The 20,153-nt window shown below is 43.2% G+C and overlaps 1 protein-coding gene across 1 annotated transcript in view; it reads left to right on the top strand.

The window, feature by feature from the left end:
* Nucleotides 1-20,153, top strand: part of LOC132909692 (uncharacterized) — a 179,505-nt gene that overhangs the window by 66,274 nt on the left and 93,078 nt on the right. The gene's annotated exons all lie outside the window — the stretch shown is intronic.

Raw genomic sequence — 20,153 nt, 5'->3', positions numbered from 1 at the left:
TTTTCTTTTTTTGATTGTACAAGGAATGCACGGGTTAGCGTAGCGTGTTGACAAAATGATAAAATATTCATAAATGGTAGCTGGTATATCAATGACGAAAAACTTTACGAGAAAAAATTGGTGAAACTATAGATTATAATAGACGGTTATAGAAGGAAAAATGTACGTGTCGTTCGATAAAATGTTAATTCGAAAGCGGGAGGTTGATGGAAAGGCTAACAGGGAACGCGATATCCGTCCGCGTTTTACGTAACAGCCGCGGTGCGCGAGGAAAATTATCTTCGACGTTAATCCTCGTTGCAGCGCACCCACGTCTCCCAGGACATTTCCATATTCTATCGCGATAAGCCGTGGCCAAGGAAAAACGAGACGCGGGAGGAGCCGCGCCGCCGTTCGCCGTTTTATGTCGCCGTCGTATCACGTTCGAGTAGAAATTTTTTATTCTCTCCTGCGACACGGTGTCGTGTCCTTTGCTGTTACTTGTAGCGTGATTTTACAAGCGAAAGGATTGTCGTGAGACTCTTGCAAACATTTTTTAAATTGCTTCGTCTTAGTCGTACTGTTCCACTGATCTATCGATAACGCAACGCTTTACGAGTATTAAGATGCTTGCAGGAAATTAAGATAAACGTAAAAAGTGGCTAAAACATTATTCTTTGTTAGAAGAAGGAACTTTCCTAACCCGTAGAATAATAATCATCGACTCTATTATTCGACAAAAAAAGCTCCATTTTTCCAGCAATTTCCTACGCGAATACTAAAACGCCAGTCATTCCTCTATCTTGCCATCTACCACTTATGGAATCCATAATGGTTTCGCGCTTGTCGAAGCAAACGATATCCTCGGAAAGGAAGACGGAATAAAAAGTCTAAGAAGAAAGCAAGGGGGAAAGGCAAAAATCAACTAGACGCAGAAACTTTCTTTCGGGGTAGTATTTACGTCTAACGAAAGTGGCAGGTGTCTACCGGGTAAAAGGGGGTCCCGTTATAATAGAACAAAGTCGAAGCTTATTACGGGCACGCATGTCGTGTAGAAAATTAAACTGGCAGTTCTCACTGATTAACACTTGGGCGCGCACTGTGGTACTTAATAAACGCTACGTGTCGACGTGGAACGGTGATTAATGAGTACCCGCGATCGGTCGAAAGTTACGTGCCAAAGTGTGTCTGGCGGTGCGCACTGGCTTGTATCGCCTGAGAAAAAATTTTGCTGGATCCCCGCGAGGGATTGGAATCATCGGTGCCACGATTTTCGGTGAGAGCGTGCGCGTAATTCGTTCGAGTTATTAATCGCTTCGCCCTTTCCGCGAACCGTGCTTCATGTAATCCCTACCATTCAAGCGAACAGCGAACAAAAGTCAGCCTGCTTGTTATGTACCGCGAGTATTCATAAACCGCGAAGCGTGAAAATCTTTAACTCGCCGAAAGTAGAATTACACTCGCTCGTGTGAAAGAGAATTGTACAACAATTGATTTTACGGTATTGCGGTGTTGATCTGAGAATTTTGTAGTAACGTCGGGATTTTTCCGAGTGTTGGGAATATCGGGAAACAAGAATTGATATGCAAGATCAGAAGGTAACAGAGAGGGATAATTCTATAGCGAAGAATTAACTTGGAAGTAGGCAAAGAGGAAATAATAAAAGATGTCAATTTCAAACAAAATTCATAATTGATCGATGTACGTTTACATTAGGTTGTCCGAAAAGTTTCTTTCGTTTTATAAGGAAATAATAGACGCACAATGTTCTTTGTTTTATATTAGTTTATTGAATTATGCACGAACGTAATAATAGAAATGGATCATACCTAATTCAATAAAATAATATAAAACAGTAATTGTTGTTCATCTATTATCACCTTATGAAACGAAAGAAATTTTTTGGTCAACCTGATATTATATTACGAAGATTTGAAGCTTCTGAACTGCCGCGCGATTCGCCATCGCATATCATTCAACTTTCTCTTACAAAATGTTTCGCTATCTTCGGTCGTTTTAAACCTAACCCAAACATGAAATACCCTATACTATTCTTGGTGTTACATTGTTGGATATCTGTGCGGTAATCTCGACTGGTTAGAAATGGTATATATGTACGTTGATCTATGACATGTAGCAGTAAGTAACTAGATAGTAAACTGTTTGGCGTGTTAAAAGGACGCAGGTGTAAAGACTTGGGTTTCCTAATGGTACGTGGTGCGATCGTTTCTTCGAGTTTCTCAGAGAGAAAGAAAGAGAGAGCTCGACTGTATTATTAATAGGTTTGTTAATAGGTGTGAGAAAAGTGTTGACGGTCGATAAATCGAGTTGCAGAAGTAACTGATCGTTTGATAAGGCACAGGGTTCTTACGATTAGTCGAATAAAGGAATTTGTTGACAGGTGGCGAAGCCAGATTATTTGACAATATAGTCGCTGTCATTGCACCACCGTTGAACGAAGTGTACTGTCTTTGTCGAAGACAAAATGCTGTAGTTTATTTGTCGACAGTACAATCCACTGTACACAAACCATGTTGATGAAACGTGGATGTTTGGCTTTCAGAAACGTTATAACCAAATACGTAATTTAGTTCGCGAACTCAGAGGAAATTAAGCGTTCGAAAAAATGGGGTTCACCATGGTGAACTCGTTAAAACCGAGCAAAAACTGCCTGTTTGCGTGGCAATTATCAGGTTTATCGGTAGTAACGGTAGGATTACGTAAGAATCCGGACGCGCGGATAATCTGCGATAATGGCACCGATGGTAATTACCGTAGGATGGCAATCTCTGTCTCTCTCTTAGTCGTGAGTTAATTATGCGCGTGCAAGGGTACGCGTAATGGGAGGCCTGTTCTTTCCCCTCCAGCTGATAAACTCTCATTGCCCGACATATTTTTCTTTCTTTGTATACCACCGTCTTAATTTACTGGCGTATAATGAACGTATCGAACATTGGTGTTGCAAGACTCCCAGGAAGCGAAGAGGATCGATGGAAGATCATCGATAAAATTTCGACTCGATGAGAATAACGTGTTCTAGAGGCGGTGATACTTATGGTTTTATTCTGGCTGATTATAGATCTCTGTTGGACGATAAGAGAAAATTCTTAGCCACGTTTGGAGTTTAGATACGATTGTGACAGTCTGTCGACATTTGCTACAATGCTGCGTATAATAATGTTCGGTCGTGTTCTTTTGCTGGTTACGACCCGTACGATGCTACGTTACACGTTAAACCATCGTTGTCGTCGTATTTCGGTATGTTCTGAGAGCTTCCAGGTGGTTAAAAGGTAGAAAGGTGAGCACCGTATGCGGAATGATAACGCCCGGTTGCGTTTATTTGAATTTTTTGTGCTACTATGTTGGGTAAGTTAATTAATTTTGCATTATTCTAGCGATAGAAAGATAAAATCAATAGAACTACATGAAACTTTTCAAGGCTACGGTTGTTTCTCTTCGTCCAGTAGCCACGTACGTGAACACTTTTTCTTTCGTTATGTTATATTATAAAATATCACTCTTAATTACCCTTAATTTTTTTCCTTCGACTCTCGCGGATGCAAACTGAATGGAATATACTTAAACTAGAAGAATAGGTGGTCGGATAAAAAATTGAAACATTCATCCTTGAAGAACGGACGACGTGGGTAAAAAAACGTGTCTATAATTCGAAAACAAGGTCAAGTCGTGAATAAACTTGTTTCATCCATCGAGTCCAATCGTAAGCTGTTTCCCGCGAATTAACTTGCACGTGGTGCGCAAAAACCAGCCATCAATCATACCAGAACGCAAACCGAAAATTTGGTGCGTTCATTCGTGGCAACGCGAGTACTCTAAATCAGCACGGCAACAACGTGGCTGGACTCACGGTAAATCGTGGACGAGAGGACAAATGGAATTGCGAGCGAGCCCATCGATCAAATCGAAAAGAGCCACGAGGGACAAATGTCCCCGAACGGCCGCGAGAAAGGTTAAGGTCGTCTCCGTGTTTGTCGTGGTGTTGCTCGTCGTCGTCCGGCATCAGAATTCCGTGGAACGTTATGCAACCGAGCGAGGTGAACCCACCCGGTGCCCCTCGAGCGAGTCACGATAAATTTCCATTCCGTTCACCACTCCCTCCTGAACCAAGGAAACCTGACCGGGTATTCATTTTCTGACGCGATTCTGCGTTTCAGCTTGAGACCTGGCTTATGGCGCAAATTACAGGAGAGCCGCGTTAATTGAATGTTGTTGCGGACGAGAAATGTTGAATTAACGAGCCACTGCCGAGTTTTTATTGTGGAAAATGGTGGAGATTGTACGGGGTTACTTTTGGAATACGAGCTGATTTACGATTTCCAATTAAATCATAGACACAGTTTTCGTTAAAGCATGTGTTTAGCGCATGTTTAATCTGATTTAATCGTCGCGTTTGATGGCTGATTTTGAATGTTGCTTGAGACCGGAGATGTGGAATTAACAAGGTACTGGCAAACTTCTATTGTGGGAGAAGTGGCAGAGATTGTGTCCGATTAGTTTTGAAACGAGCTGATTTGCAATTTCGAATTGATTCACGAGGATAATTTTCATTAACGCGCGAATTTAATATGAGTTGCGATTTAATCGTCGTCGTTTAGAATATTGTTTGGTGTTCATTTGATGGAACGTAGGTAGTCGAGGTGCTATTGTAAATCAAGAGAACTATACTTTATGCAGCGCTACGGAAATCCTGATCTATGACATGTGAAGTGCATGTAACGCCTCGATAATATCATTCTGTCTCCAATTATCTCTTTGAAAACCGCTCTCACGTTCTAGGCAGACGTCAACTTGCTAATTGCGCAGTGACAAGACACAGTTTGAAGGTTAGATGTTTCAGCTAAGCCGTCGTGACGACCGCGTTCTGACCGTCATCGAGTTAATTGATATTAAACGCCAAGAAGGCACGGACACGTTACACCTGTACGTGATTTCGAGTTTCTCGAGTTTCTCGGGTTTCTTGATCATCCGCGATCGTCCCGTGCTTCGCAGGTGTCATTTCTGCGCTGCTGAGATCATTAAATATCGCGCAGAGTAGATGTCTGAAAGATTGATTTTCGAATGTGACGAAGAAACGTCGATACCGATCTCTTAATGTTCCAGGAACCGAAAGTTTAAAACCTGCGTTTGGCTCTTCTTTTTCATTCTGCTGCACCTGTCTCTTTCTCTTTTTTGAAACAATGCACGAAACATCCGTCTTCTTCGTTGACAAACTCCTTATTTCTTCCAACCACTCTTAGTTACTTAGTTTTATTTCAATTGTCCTGCATCTATGTCGAGTCTTGACGCAAAGACAGCCATTAGTTTTCTACGAGCTTAGCGAACAGTCAGTTAACAAAATCACGTAAAACAAAGCTACCCCGTGACCAAAATGTCCTCGCTAGTAGCCGTCGTTGTAGGAATTACAGAAGAGCGAAGGAACAGCCGCGTTAAACGCATCGAACGACGGTCCCCATGGTCGCCGGAACGAGACGCAGTTACCGGGCGTATTAGCAGGGTCCGATAAGAAGCGAGTCGAATCGATTCTCGCGGCGACTCGCCTCCCAAGAAGCTAGTGGTCGCGCACGGCCCGGTGACATTGTGGCGCGTCGCTTCTGCGCCTAATTCACCGCGACCAATGCGTAATACGCGGTTGAAAGCGGCCTCATTTGTTACGTGGCACAGGGGACACAAACGTGGCTGAAAAAGGGACGCTGGCTCGCCCACGGTACCATCATGATCTCCGGTTGTTGCTGGTTCGAGTAATTTGGCGTACTTGAGATTTCCTTTTGAAGCATCGTGAGATTATGGGATCACAGTTATATTGGTAGTAATATTACACTGTATGCTGAACGAATTAGAAAAGCGGTAGAAAGAAGGAAATTGAAGCTGGACGCTTTCGTCGATGATAGAAATGGAAGCTCTCGAAGGTGTTTGACAGTGATCGAAGACGAATTAGTCAACATTTTATGGATTAAAATAAAATTGAAAAATTGTTCAACGCGAGTCCGTACTCTGCAACTTATCACCTTCCAATTGACTAATATAGTTACTTAGTGACTTATTATACAAAAAGCCCGAGATATTATCTCATCAAGGTCAAACTTCTGACAAGCTCTTCGTATTAATCGATATCCGCCTATCTAATACGTATCGAGCAAAAATCTCATCGGAGGTCGAAAAAATCGACGCGATTTCCAATGTTGCACAGATCGCTGCGCCCAGTTCTCAGCACTGGAGCTACGATTTTTGTCGAATGAGCGAATAATGATTTACCATGGGATCGCGACAAAAATTGGCGCATTCTCACGCAGCACGCGCTCGCTCGCTCGCTCTCTCGGGAATTGACTTTTCGAGAGGAATGCGGCAACGGGATCGGGAAAGGAACGATCGGGACAAACATAAACGCTTGAATTCCTCTCGTTTATTACGAGACAATGCGCGCGAGCGCGGAACTATCCTACCCTTTTACCACCTTTTCTTATTAGCCGGCGGCTGCCGCGCAAATGGCAAGCGTTACGCGCAGGAAACTCGAGATAAGGCCACGATACAACCGGATTCCCGGATAACCGTCGCGATTAATCATCTCGCCGCGACTTTTCAACGATTCGACCGGTCGAATCGACGCGAGCTCGTCGAGAACGATCTTTCTTTCTCGACGACGTGGATTGCTCGCGGTTTTCGAATATTTCGCTGGGTTAGAACCTGTAGAAAAGTTACGAGATTTTCTTTTTTATATTCGTCGCATTATGGGAAATGATTCCGGGATGATTTGTGAGACGAGTTTGTGGTAACCGTTTGATCGCGGATCAGCACATTCGCGTCTAATTATAGGTAGAATCGATATAGCAAGGTCGTGAAGTCACATATTAAGTAGCTACAGCGATTGATGTGGTCGTATTTATGTTTATACGTGTTTTACGGAAGCAGCTTGAATTCCAGATTCCAAACCATTTTTGTTCGTTGATCTACAAGGGTAGAATAAAAGGTCTTGTCGATAACGGAACTTTAAACAGCTGTGTAATATATACTTTTCCGGGAAAATAGGGGCTGTTTGCTTTGATGTCGAATACACGATTTCCGACAAATACATGTTTTCACACGGATAATATTTGAATTGCGAGGTCATGTTTTTAACGTTTCGATTCCTTATTTACGCAGTTTCTGCCGTATAATAAAAATTCGTGTAACACTTTTTACTCGAAATAATTTGTCAAACAATTTCTCGCAATCTGATTTAATCTTAGCAATGCATAAACCTGCAACGACAGTTATTTGCTTTTTACTTTTCCCCAGAGCAATGTGAATATTAATCACGCGTTTTCACTCTCTCGTCAGCCAATCAAATGCCACGTAGCACACAAATCAAGGCTCTTTTCATTAGCCGTTGAGCGGCGGTATATCACGCGAGCGTTTCCATGCAGAACGCGAAATTCCTGGTCCACAGAGGCAAAGGTGAGGATCGAAAGTAAGGTGACACGGATTGGCCTGACAACCAGACTGTGTACGGTCCGCTCTCTTTCCCTCACTACTTGACGCCCGCACCCCCACCCTAGTGTCGTTTGTCGTGGAGCTGTCACAGCACCCACGACGCGCTCCGAGCGTGAAAACGCCGGATTAACCTTTGTAATTGTAGAATTATGTGGCGATTAATAACTCGACAAGGCGTGCGTGGGACTGCCGTGCTTTGTGGCTGAAACCGAGCGCAGAGATAATCATCGGTCGTGGCCGGAGAGCGCAGACGATACGTGCCACGGCTAACTATCTAACTATACACCTATATACAGCCACCTACAGCGCGAGTCAAAACGATGGGACCGCGCAATCGCGTTAAATCGACGCGAGCGGCGGGAACTTTGAATGATTTTGTATTTGGAAAAACGTTTAACGGTAGATTTCGATCTGTAGGATTTCCTTCGAACGTAATTCGTGTTTGAACCTCGAATATAAAATGGCACCATCCATTTGATTAATAACTAATTAATTTTGTTCGATGATAGCCAGTTTCGGAGAGTGAAAATATCGTGGAACGATGTGATCATAAGCGGCAGCTGAGACGAAATTGAAAAAACGAGAACGCAACTCGCTATCCATCCCATCGAAACACTCTACCCTCGGAACGATGATCGGTATCGAGTTGTTTCAGTTGTTCTAACGATAAGGGGGAATGGTGAACCGGCAATTACCTTTTGGTGCGTCCAGTCACGCCCAATCGATCTGGTCGATAATAGCAGGCATCGGTGTCTCATTAAAAGACAACGTGGTTTCCAATGCTATTCGCAGGAAGCTGAAATTTCGGAGATTACCGACGCGGAATCAGAAAAACGATCCGTATAATCGATACCTCCGGCCAAGGGGTTGCGATCGACCCATTAAATTGGACCACCCTGTACAGGACGATCCACGAGGCAATTAAATGCACATACGTCTGCCTCAATGACGAATTAAGCGAGACAAATAGCGAGATAGCTTTTTCGTAACTCGAAGAACTCACATTTTTACGTCGTTCAAGAAGATTATTCAACGTAATTAGAAGATACACAAGCGCAACGCTATTGCAAAACCTGAAAATGTACAAGTTCGAGAGCTTAAAAATGATAAAATTTGAAAATTTTGAACGTGAAATGTCGCGTGAACGCAATGCTAGCCCTTTGTGACTACGTTTGAAGCATCCTATAGAGAGAGGAACGTGTGCTGAGCACACAACGGGGTACAATCGCGCCGGCTAACGGTGGACACACGGAGGAGCAGGATGAATCAATGTCTCGGCGAGAGTATGGTGGCAAGCGTGTGTCCCTGCTTCGAAACAAAACCATCAAGCCGCGTAACAGGTCGCAGAAGCGAGCTGCTGCGAGCATAAGGGGGAACACCACTCTGTGCTGGAAGAGAAACTGCAAAGAACAACCGTGATTCTCGTCGCGGTGCTCGCCGCTTCCGCGTTGATATCCTCTTTGCCACAGCCGGGGACACGTGCAACGCGCATTATACCTCCAGGACAAGTTGCTCGACCAACCTTCCCGTTGCTTTTCCGTCCTACCGCGTTTTGTTCGCCTTGCACGAAGATCCACTGGCAAGTGGACGCTGTGTTTCTCGTTTGGTCTTGTATGGTGGTGTAAATTGGACCTGGGGATTCTCAAAGAACTTGGTAGTTGGACATTACAAACTAATGTGGTTTGCGCTCGGAGTAGATTGTAAGGGTTTCTTTGCCACGTTGCTGCAAGCTATTAATCCCTTGGGGATCAACGTTGCGTTAAGGCAATATTTCATTCGCAACCTTTTCCAATCAATTTACATTATCCAGTTGCGTTTTTCAACATTGCGACTATGCGAAAGACAGTTCCAAGAATTCGTTTAATATCTTTTCGTCGCTGTTTCTTCCACCCAGATCCTACGATGTTATCAAATGTAAAGAAATTGTAATGTTTTTCTTCAATGCCTTAGAATCTCCGCTACGTAATGTAACGCAATCTGTAATTTGTAACGAACGAAATGGCTGTAGCGGTAGCTGTCCTCGATGATCAAAGTCGACATTCAATTTAACTCGAGAGGATTGGAAAATTCAACCGTCGAACGCCGACTTGTGGTTGGTTCGGTGGTGCGACAGGCGGAGACGCGAAATCGAGCGGTCGGTAGGCGCAGGAAAGCGCAGATCGGACAGCGAAGATGTCGATAACAGGCGATCAATATCGGCGTGCGGTGTTGTTTCTCTGGGGTATCGTCGCTCTGCTTCTCTATATCGTCCTCGGTCTACTATTAATCGTCGGCTCTCTTTCTCTTCGGCCTGAGACGTTCACCCACGCCAGAAGCCGGCCTCATTAAAGATAGCCAGACACGGAGAAACGCGTGGCTCGCTTCGGGCTGGTTTATACATCGCGCGGAATTACGGCGCAGAAAAGTCTCGCGCAAAGTCCAGACTCGATAGTTAAGGCGTTCCAATATTGAGTTACCGTATAGCGGCGCGTTCTCAAACGAACCAACGAATTTACGAGTGCGGAGATCTCTAGTTGTGGCTTGCTCGCCAGCGCCCTCTATCTTGCCATCTGGACCCCTTCTTGGCGCTTGTCCCCTCCGTGTATCTTCTGTGTGGGTTGCTCGCATAATTCTTTCGGCAAAGGTTAGTTGGTAATCAGCACTCGCGATAAATTGATCGCTCAAGGTCCTTTGCTTCATCGTGGCTGGTCGTGAGCAACTTTTTTGATTTACTATGTTGCGTTGATTGCTGTTTTTATTCTTCCGTAGCTGCAATGGAAGATGTACTCGTCATCCGGATGAAGATACTCGAAAAGAACGTGGGTTTTATCGCTTGTTTCTCATAGATTCGATGCAATTGTGATAGTAGGCACTCGTGTTAACCGAAACAAGACCATATAGCAATAACACAGGGATAAGCGTGGGAGGGGAACGCTGTTCTTACCCCTTTGCTATCTCAAGTGTCATCTGCCGAGCGTACGCTATCAATGAAACGGCCTGTACACTTTCCTTCGTTTCCCCTTCCAACGTGCTTCATCCACCTGTATTCATCTTTCTTCCCTTCTCCAGCAGCTTTCTCGTACAAACGGTCGTTGAATTTCTTCGTCGCGTACAAATAATCGCCCTTCCTTGGCTCGATCTCGGTTTCTCGCGCGCACGCGCACGAGTCACGCTCTGACAGAACAGTGGCGAACGTTGCATCCAATTGCGAAGAGTCCGTGCGAGGATGGTGCCGTAAGATGTAAGAACGGAGCGTAGATCCGATCGAAGAGGCCGCAAATGGTAGCAGCGAACCATGGCGACAAAAGATTCCGTGGCTCGATGAGTTTTCAAGGGGGTGCGCGTTAAGGGTTAACGCCGCGATCTTCCTCGCTTTTCGATCGTTATCCCATTTAGGGGAGTCGGATGCACGCGCAGCTGCGACGATTTATCGCCCCACCTACCGCGTTGCGTTTATTGTTTGAAAATTCTTTAAGGAGGAAATCGAAAGATTTCTACCAAGTACACTGCGTATTTGGTCCGATGTCGAGTCAACATCGCTGCTTCCTAACAGCTATTCCGTGTCGGCGAGCTGTAGAATTTGCTTGCTTAAAAATATTTGTAAAAATGCTGTACACATAAGACGTTCGAAAACCGCGTTGATCAACTCCATAAATTGAAACGTACGTAAGAACGATCGTTTTACGGATACTATTCTTTTAATTTACCTTGGAATTTACCGTTATTTGTCTCGTCGATGAACTTACGCAACAACCAATTATATTCTTCGTCTATACACTCTGCTGTAGCAAAACTTACACTTTCGCCCCAAATGCACGAATCACTTTCGCAACTTCTTTCTTCGATGAAACTGCACGGTGCAACATAAAGTACCGCTCCCAACTCGTGCTCACTCGCGTCATCCTTGCCTTTCGTTTCGAAACCGGCTGTCCGCAGCTGGTGCCCGCGTTTCCTAGTCGCATCATCCGCCTCATTATACCGCTGAATGGCTCGTCAGGAGAAGCAAGCGCGCGTCGGCCGGTCATTTTTCAAGATCGTGGCAAAGAACCAGTCGCATAGATCAGCGGCCATTGTCTTGCGTGGAGAGAACGTCGTCGCTTTCGATCTGTCCCGTTCTGTCGCCCTAACGGCCACCGCGTTAATATATCGGAGAGAAATTAGAACAGTTGGCAGCGCTGTTACGCTCGACGACGATCTTTCCTTCCTTCAAACGCCGGTCTATAGTCAAGTCGAGCCGAGCCAAGCTATGGCGACGGTCTTTAAGGCCGGATTACGTAACGGCGATTGCGTTCGTACGGGGGACGCTTTGTGGGTGTTATGAAATAGATATCATGTTCCACGGGCATTTGTACGCGCCAGCATGCCGAGCTGCGGCCGTTTTACCGACCATTTTATAGCCCCCTTCTAACCAGCTATTTTCTTCGCACTGTCCCAGTAATCGACACCGAGTATGTAAGTACCTACTTACTTACTTACTCGCTTTTCGTTTGAGACACGAAACGCGCTCGCCGGTGTCTGGTTTTGATATTCGAATGTACAATAACTGGAAGGTGTCTAGCTGAGCAGAATTGAAATCGATGAATTTATTATATAGGGTTTTGATATCCTGATGGGATCGACGATGGGAACCTATCGTAGATTTTTACTTCAAGGAGATGAGTGTCGAACGGAACCTGTTATGGAAAATTGTCCACGTTGGCCATTCCTCTTGTACTCTATCGCACGTATTTTATATCATCGTTGTACTCGTATGCTTCAATTGTAATGTCTCACGTTGCGTTATTTCCACTATAACACGATTCCTACGATCTTTAGACTTTAAAGAGGTAATTGGGAATAAACGAATAATATTCGTAATCGTATAAGGCTTGTAATAATGATGAGCAGTGGTTGAAGTTCTTACAATATTTTAGTTATGAATTAATATCTCGTTGTTAATTAGTACGGCTAATGGGTCGGGCTATTTAAAAACAACTTGATAGTACTATAATTAAATCAATAAGGAAGATATGCAGGACGATTATTGACTAATAATATGGATTATGTATGTAGAGTAATCTCATAGCAGTCAGGAAATTAATTATGAAATTTACTCTAATAACAGTTCAAATCGTTAGCTACTTTCTTATTTGATAGCCATTTCCTGAAAACATTACTCACGACAGTGTTCCATATTCTATTGCTGCATTGAAATCTATACGAGTCTGGTTTCTTTATTTTTCAAAATGTTATCAATTATCTCCAATTATCTCTAAGATATCCATTTCTAGTTATCTATCTCCTTGTCTCTCGTAATCTTTATAAGTCTATCTAATTTCTGTAATTTAAGTAATTCCTTTCTTTCCTTTGAAAGTACATAAGGAATATCAATAACTCGAGTTGTGCGAACGTATAATTGATTTCGAAGTTTTTTCTCCCACCTTTTTCCTGTCTCCACGCAAGTGACTTTTTTTTAACGGAATGTGTTTACGCGTCACGATTTGGAGGACAGAGTACGAATTAGTTCCGTATGATTAAGTGCCTCAAACGAACCGCTTAAGTGGAACTTAATATCGGAAGGTTTCGTTTGCGGAAGGTTTGGTCACGGTACGATTATGATCAGACATTTAAAGATTATTCGAACGGCGATAATATTTGAGTCGAGTATGTGATTCGATATCACTATGTTCTAATTTGTATCTAATTTTTCTTGTGCCTTTAAATGACAGTGTTTAAATGACCTCGAAGCAAAAATCCACGTTGCCCTGATAAAATTGCACGGAGCCCATAATACGATTAGTTGAGACGTTAGCAATGTGGTTAGATTTTTAGGAAAATGGTGGAATGTCAGTGGTCATTCTTGTGCATATTTCTACGCTGCAGTGGAAGTGATCGTCGGCTGAAAAGAAGTGGAGAAATAAAAGTTTTCGTGAAATTTCAATTGCTGAATAAATGATAGTAATAATCGTAAATATTTTCTTGGCTTTCTACTAAAGCTAATCCAAACTGGTCCGTTGAAATTAATACACATTCATTATGCAGCATTATCGATATTAATCTTTTGTCTTTTTTCCTTTTTTTTTTCTAAAAATATGCAAGTTTGCATTTGTAAAAACGAGTTTCGATAGACATATATTTATACAGATATATCTATAATTGTTATACATTCGTGATAATAGTCAAACTGGCTTAAAATTTTTCTATTTCTTACGCAAAATTCTCAGACAGCGTTTCTTACTTTCAAAACCTGACGATTTACAAGGAAAGAACTAAGCATCGATCGTTCTTGCTTTTCGCTAATCGAATGGTAAAAGAAACTACTAATAGCGAAATGCAATTTTTTCAACAACCAACGAACTGTGACAAGACAATGTTTCGCGTGTTTTCCTTTCCATAAAATCGGGACACGTTCCCTATCGTTTTTACGATGAGGAAGCAATTTTTCATAGTATGTGCAACGCAGAAATACACAACACGCTGTAACCTATTTAACAACGTGCTCGTCAGAAAACACAGAAACTTCAATGTCTTGCGAATCGGACAAAAGAAAGACAATAGCACAGCTACGTAAAGACAAGAACACGCGTTCTCGACGATGCAATCCAATCGAAGAGTTCCATCAGGAACAAAGTATTCGTATTCAGCGAATGACTTGCAGAATCTCGATGGACCGAGCGTTAAGAGCAGTCGATCGCGAAAAATCTTGGTTGTTAATCGTAGTGGCGAGCGCGAGCGTGAGCGTGGACGGTCATCGTTACCTTTCTCACGCTCGAAGCCAGCGGACAGCAAACCGAGAAAGTGGCGGGCAGCCGTAATTTCTTATGCACGCGGCCGCCGCTTACATCCTGCGCGATATCTTCTTATTTCACCGAGCGAGCTCCGTAAAGCGTTCGCGCTGACATACCACCGCACCGGCTCGGCAGATCCGCGTGGAAAATGTAGCAAAGCTGAAAGTGTCGGAAGTAACGCTATGATACGGAGATCTGGTGCAACGTCTCAATGTTCTACTTTAACGAGTGGATTTCGATCTGGTACAGCGTCGTTTGAGAAGACGCTTGTGTTATCGCGATGTGAAACTCCTTTTTCGTTTATTTGTGACATTTTCTGATATCGTCTATTGAATCACGTTATGTCATTACGTTTCAGATTTATCGCGTATCTCGCAGCGAAAGTTTAGCGCATAAATGAAAGATCGCGTAAGAAATTAACGGACAAAGAAATTTTGCCATTCGAGAATTTCAAACGTTAACTCGAGTGGAGCTGAGTTTCGCCTATTACGTTTTATATTTATTTAAATGCTGGAGCTCGGTTAAATTCCAGTTCGATATTTATCCTTAAACTTAATACCACCGTCAGAGCACACAGTTCGCACTAAAAACACACAAACGATCCTAATTGCGGTATTACGAAACGGCCGGTCGCAGAATGGCGTGTGTTAATTTCCGAGTTAACAGCATGTGACAAACCTTATTTGCTACAGCGACCGTTCGCTTCGTGCAGCAAAAATTCATTTTGTATCGTTGCCGCCTTCTACATTGCGGAAATCGAAACGTCACTTTCTAACAGAAATCTATGAAACGAGTTTATAAACGATATTAATTAAAATTGTACATTACGTTAGCTCTCGAAGATTTTCAATCAGCTATGTATTTATACAGATAGTGAATTTTCTGTCAGTGTTTTTTTTTTTTTTTTTGGAAATTAATGATGGAGAAGTTAGCGGTTTAGGTGTAAGACATTCTAAAATTAAATATTTATAGGCGACACGCTATCCGTGATAATTATTCTAAATGGAGAACGTTTAGTTGAAGGATCCGTCGCCTAGTCATAACTCAGTTCATTGAAAGTCTTCTGCAAGCGACATTTGAATTTCTAATGATAGCGCAGCTCACTCGAATTTTCACTCCAGGCTTCTAGTTAACCTTACGATATACATGACTCTTGCTTCAACATTCTTATGCATACAGAAATCCATAAATTCTGTCAGTCGTAGGATCATCGAAACTATGTGGAAACGTAGTCGAGATTCGAAAGTACGGTCGTTAATCTGTCGCGAATTAACATCAGTTACCAATTGCTAGCGGAATAGTTGGAACCATGTTTAAAGAACACAACACGTAATTTAAACTCTTGCAAAAAATCTGACGTATCCAGAAAAAAATCGCGAAACACGAATAAAAGAAAAACAACAATATCAAGGAAAGTATAATACGAGTTTAGGTTACCTACCGATCCAAGGATTTACAGTAATAAAACCGCAGCTATGGTATTCAAATTGTTATCTAATTGCGTAATTGTGTGATTTTGCCGATTTATTCAAATTACACGAATGTAAAACTGGCTCCTCGTTGCAGCAATCGCTTCGATGTTATTACTTCTAGTCGGTTGTCACAAAACCTGGACGTAACATTTATCGTGTACCTTCTTTGCCTTACGTAACTATATATTGGGTTGGCAAGTAAGTGATTGCGGATTTTGTCACTGCCACCTAATGACAAAATCCGCGATCACTTAGTTGCCAACCCAATAAAACGCAACACCGATCAGTCGAAAAACAAAAAAAAGAAAGAGAAAAAGAAAGAAAGAGCGATAGTCACATTAGGACGACTTATCTCGAATGTGAATCGAGCGAACCAGGATCGGTGAGTCAGAGGAACGAGAACGGCAACGCGAGCAGGTTCCGCCAGCGTCCGATCCTCTGGATGCAATTAGGCGATCGTAACATGTAACGATTTATATTAATCGAGCTAGCGTTAGTCACAGCGCGGATCGAGCGGAATTTCACGGTTCTGAGCAGCCACAGATGTTTTCGCAAGCAACAGCGTCGATCTCGAAATACTTTCACGAATGGTCGCCATTGATAAAAGAAAGATGGATGATATTGTGATGACGAGAGCGGAGAAAAAATGCGAGAGAATTTTTCCACGGATTAATTAATTGGACGTGCTCGACTAATTCTTCGTGCAGGTTTGCGCAAGCCGAATTTTACGAGCCAGCCTTTGCTATGCGCGTTAATTAAACGGCAAATTGTCGTAGATCGAGTCGCGTCACGTCTTGCACAGTGTCGAATGCACTAACAATATATCACCGTGTAAATTAGATCGTTCGTGGACGATTTATGAATCGTAAATACTTAAAGCGAACGGTTAGATCGGTTAGGTTGGCTACATTAGATTCGTTTCGAATGATCGTGCCTACGAGTGGATCGCTTGATCGAAAGGTATTGTGACTTCGTGAGTGATGGATATTGGGAAAATTATGGATGTTGACTAACGGCGTGCATAAATGAGCAAACGCATCGACAAGCACCAGGGATCATGTGTTCGATGTTTGACGCTTCAGACTTTTCAGGGAGAAAGAGAAAGACGACGTGTTTTCTTAGTCGAAGAAAGTAAAAGTCCGTAGGGAATTCTGAAAAATTTCCATAGAATTTTCCTATGAAGATTTCCTACGAAGAATCGTTTCCAATGATTCCATCGAACTTTCGCTAATGTTCGCGGTTATACGGCCGATTAATCGCATCGTATCTTCTTAAATCGCTAAACCGCGTTAAATCAGCCTGACGAATTTCTAAGTTTCACAATGTCGCGCTAATTCCACGAACGTGTTACTTGTCGATCGAGATCGATTTACCTTCCGATACAATAAATCGATTTCTATGGTAATTGAAAGATATGGTACACGATTTTGCTACCAAAGTTTCGCCCGATTAATTTGAAACTTTGTTGTGAAAAGCGTGATAAATTCTATTGTTTCAACGAGTTTGTAGTTAAACGAGACTCTTCGATCACGATCAATCGTTAGTATTGTACGATGTCGCTCGTCAACCGTGTCTCGTTACAGTACTAATGAAATCTCAAAGTATTTCGTATAACGCGTAGACGTAACAGTTGTCGATCGGATGATCGGTTGAACTGCCAACATAGTTCGATATTATACTGTTATTCGAAAAAACAAATACAACGATATTCTTTTGCCTGGAAAAATGTAGAAACATTAAAATACCGTCTTTTTTTTCAGTTTAGCCTAGCGGTAGGGTTAAAGCTTCCTCTTCCTACCCGTACGAATACAAGCGCCTGTGGGCGTTCGCGATCGCAACGCTGCTTCGTTGCTCCAGTCCTCCCGGCGGAAATTAGTTTTCGCGGTCCTCTTCCACGCACATAGCTGTACACACGCATACTGAGACGTGCATAAGTAAGACAACACACACTCGGCGAGCGTAGCTTGATGTATGGGCTACATATCGGGCGAGTGCGTGACCGTGCGTGACCGTGCGTGACCGGGACTCGCGTGCACCATCTCTGGGGCCGCGCGAGTGAGTTGTTCCTCCGCCAGCGGCGGGGACGAAAAATATGTTAACAAGAACCGTGGACGGCCGCGTAGAGACTTCTAATTCCGACCTGCTGCTCCCTTCTTCCACCCTCCTACATCTCTTCACCCCTCTTTTTCCTCTCATCCTTTAATCCCTTCTCCTTTGGTTGGTACCCTCTCTACCATCATGGATCACCGCGAGCCGTCGGCTGCTACGCGATGAAGACGTCCGTGGAGGCAAACCGACAACGGTTCTCCACCGCTCGATCCTCGATGGAACGCGCGTCTTCCGGCTTGAATTAATCAGCGTGGAATCTCGATTATTTGAACCGGTCGCGCGCGTGCACGGGTTCCGCCATCCTTTACGCATTTCTTTTTCTCCCTCTTTCTTTCTGCCCTTGCTCGTTCGCCAACGCGAAACGCAGCTCGATTTTTTCGCGTTTTTACCCGGTCGAGCCGTTGAAATCACGGTTAGGAAGATCGTGTTAATTGCACGCACGGGCCGTGGTGATCGGTCGTCTTCTTTTTTTCCAAGTAATTCTTTGTGCCTTCTTTTTTTTCTCTCCCCTTTTTTTCCTTGCCTTTTTTTCGGCGATTTAACCGGTTGGTCGGTAGGTAGGTCGTTTAACGAGTAAAAAGCGGTCGCGTGCTTTTTAATTGAGGCAATTAAGGGATCGCGGCTGGCACACGAAGGAAAGCGGCTCGATTCCAGCGTTTTTGCCCCGCACCAATTATGTTTCCCTCGATAATTCGACGACGCTGCACGAGCTCCAACTATTAATACGTGCATTATGAGCGTGTGTACATTTGCGCGTGTGTGTATGCGCACCAGAATAGAGAGTTCGAGGTAGTGCGTGGAAATCGTCAGGGGTCACGATCGATTTACGAAGATCGTCCATCCGGCCACACCCAGACACCCGGTACTTACTTGATGTCGTCTTGGTCTTCGTTGCACGTTTACCACGATAAAATGACATGGAAGATTTCCTTCAGCAGTAACACGCGCCAATTATGCGCTCAAAGGATCAATCCGCGAGGAAGTTTTATCGATTGATCGTATTGCGAGGAATGGAGATTATTCAGCGATAAATTGGTACCACTGATGTATCCGAGTGTAGTTTTTATTCATTACGTGTATATAATAATCGACTCTATGATCACCGTGAAAGCCGCTAATAAGTTGCACAGTGGAGAGGAAAAATCCGATTCTGCTCGCTCGAGCATCGAATTCGTTCCGCACGCATCGCAGCTCTGCATGGAGCCCTGCGTACTCGGGTCGAAGAGGTCACGAGACCGACTTTCACCGCGTCTGGCCACCGTATGCACAGATCGATAATAATCGGCCGGATGGTTAATTGTCCGTCGAGCTACACCTCGCTCAGTGAGAGTTCTACCCATTTACTCGGTTCGATTTATGGAAAGATCGGGAAAACGCGCACCAGCTTTCACTCTCCCCTTTTCCGTCTACTCTGCCAGGCGAACAATTTTTTTCGAAAACGGTTCGACGCGCACCGTGGCTGGTAATTAACCCGCGATAGAACGATGGATCGGTTAATTGGCCACGTTTAGCGATACAACGGTGTTAAAGGATGCAGCTGAACTGTTTGAAAGATGGCTCGGATAAAAGAGCTACCAGGATGTTTGGAAGAAAAGATTCGGTCGGAGCGTGTACTTTTTCTAGGTTAATTAGCGACCAAAGTCATTGAAGGTTTTTTGTGTTTAACTATATTCTTGTTTTGAACTTTTTGTTTCGGTGGCAGGATTCAGGTCAACCGTGCAAGAGATGCCTTAGATTTAGATGGAAGTGAGAGTAGTTGGAAAAGAAGATCGGATAGTGGTCGAAAGATAAGATTGTATGGTATAAGCTGTACGAGTTGATTGATGGCCAGAATCATTGAAATTTTTCTAGCTACTTGTTTTCTGATTTCCAAGTTTTTCTTTCGGTGAATGATTCATAGGAGAGCTATGAGGTAGATAATTTAGATAAAGTGGAAATAGTATGGTTGAAAAAAGAGATGTGTATATCTGTGTTGATTAAATCGTTGCGTCTAACGTTGAGCAGGTGAACTTTGCTTAACATTTTTCTGAAATATCGTTGCGTTCCTCTGTGTTTCACAATTGACTTGTTTAATTACTCCGATCTGTTCACGCCGACTAGATAAATCTTAATTTAATTGCGAGTGAATATGAATTGAATCACATATATACGCAGATACATTGTTTCATTTAAGATTTAAACCTGTCTAATTTACATCGTATCAAGTACGTATAATTAGGCATTGCATTCGTTCTTACAACCATGTTAACATCAAAATATCATTTCAGACATGACAGATTCCTGATATCACGATAAACAAGATAGTTTATCCATTCGTCGAGATACAAGGTGCACGTGCTCGTTTCAATGATAATTAGAG

Source organism: Bombus pascuorum, chromosome 1 (genome assembly GCF_905332965.1).
Source record: "Bombus pascuorum chromosome 1, iyBomPasc1.1, whole genome shotgun sequence".
NCBI classification, from domain to species: Eukaryota; Metazoa; Arthropoda; class Insecta; order Hymenoptera; family Apidae; genus Bombus; species Bombus pascuorum.
The sequence above is the reverse complement of the archived record's forward strand: the minus strand, read 5'-3'. Positions and strand labels throughout refer to the sequence as shown.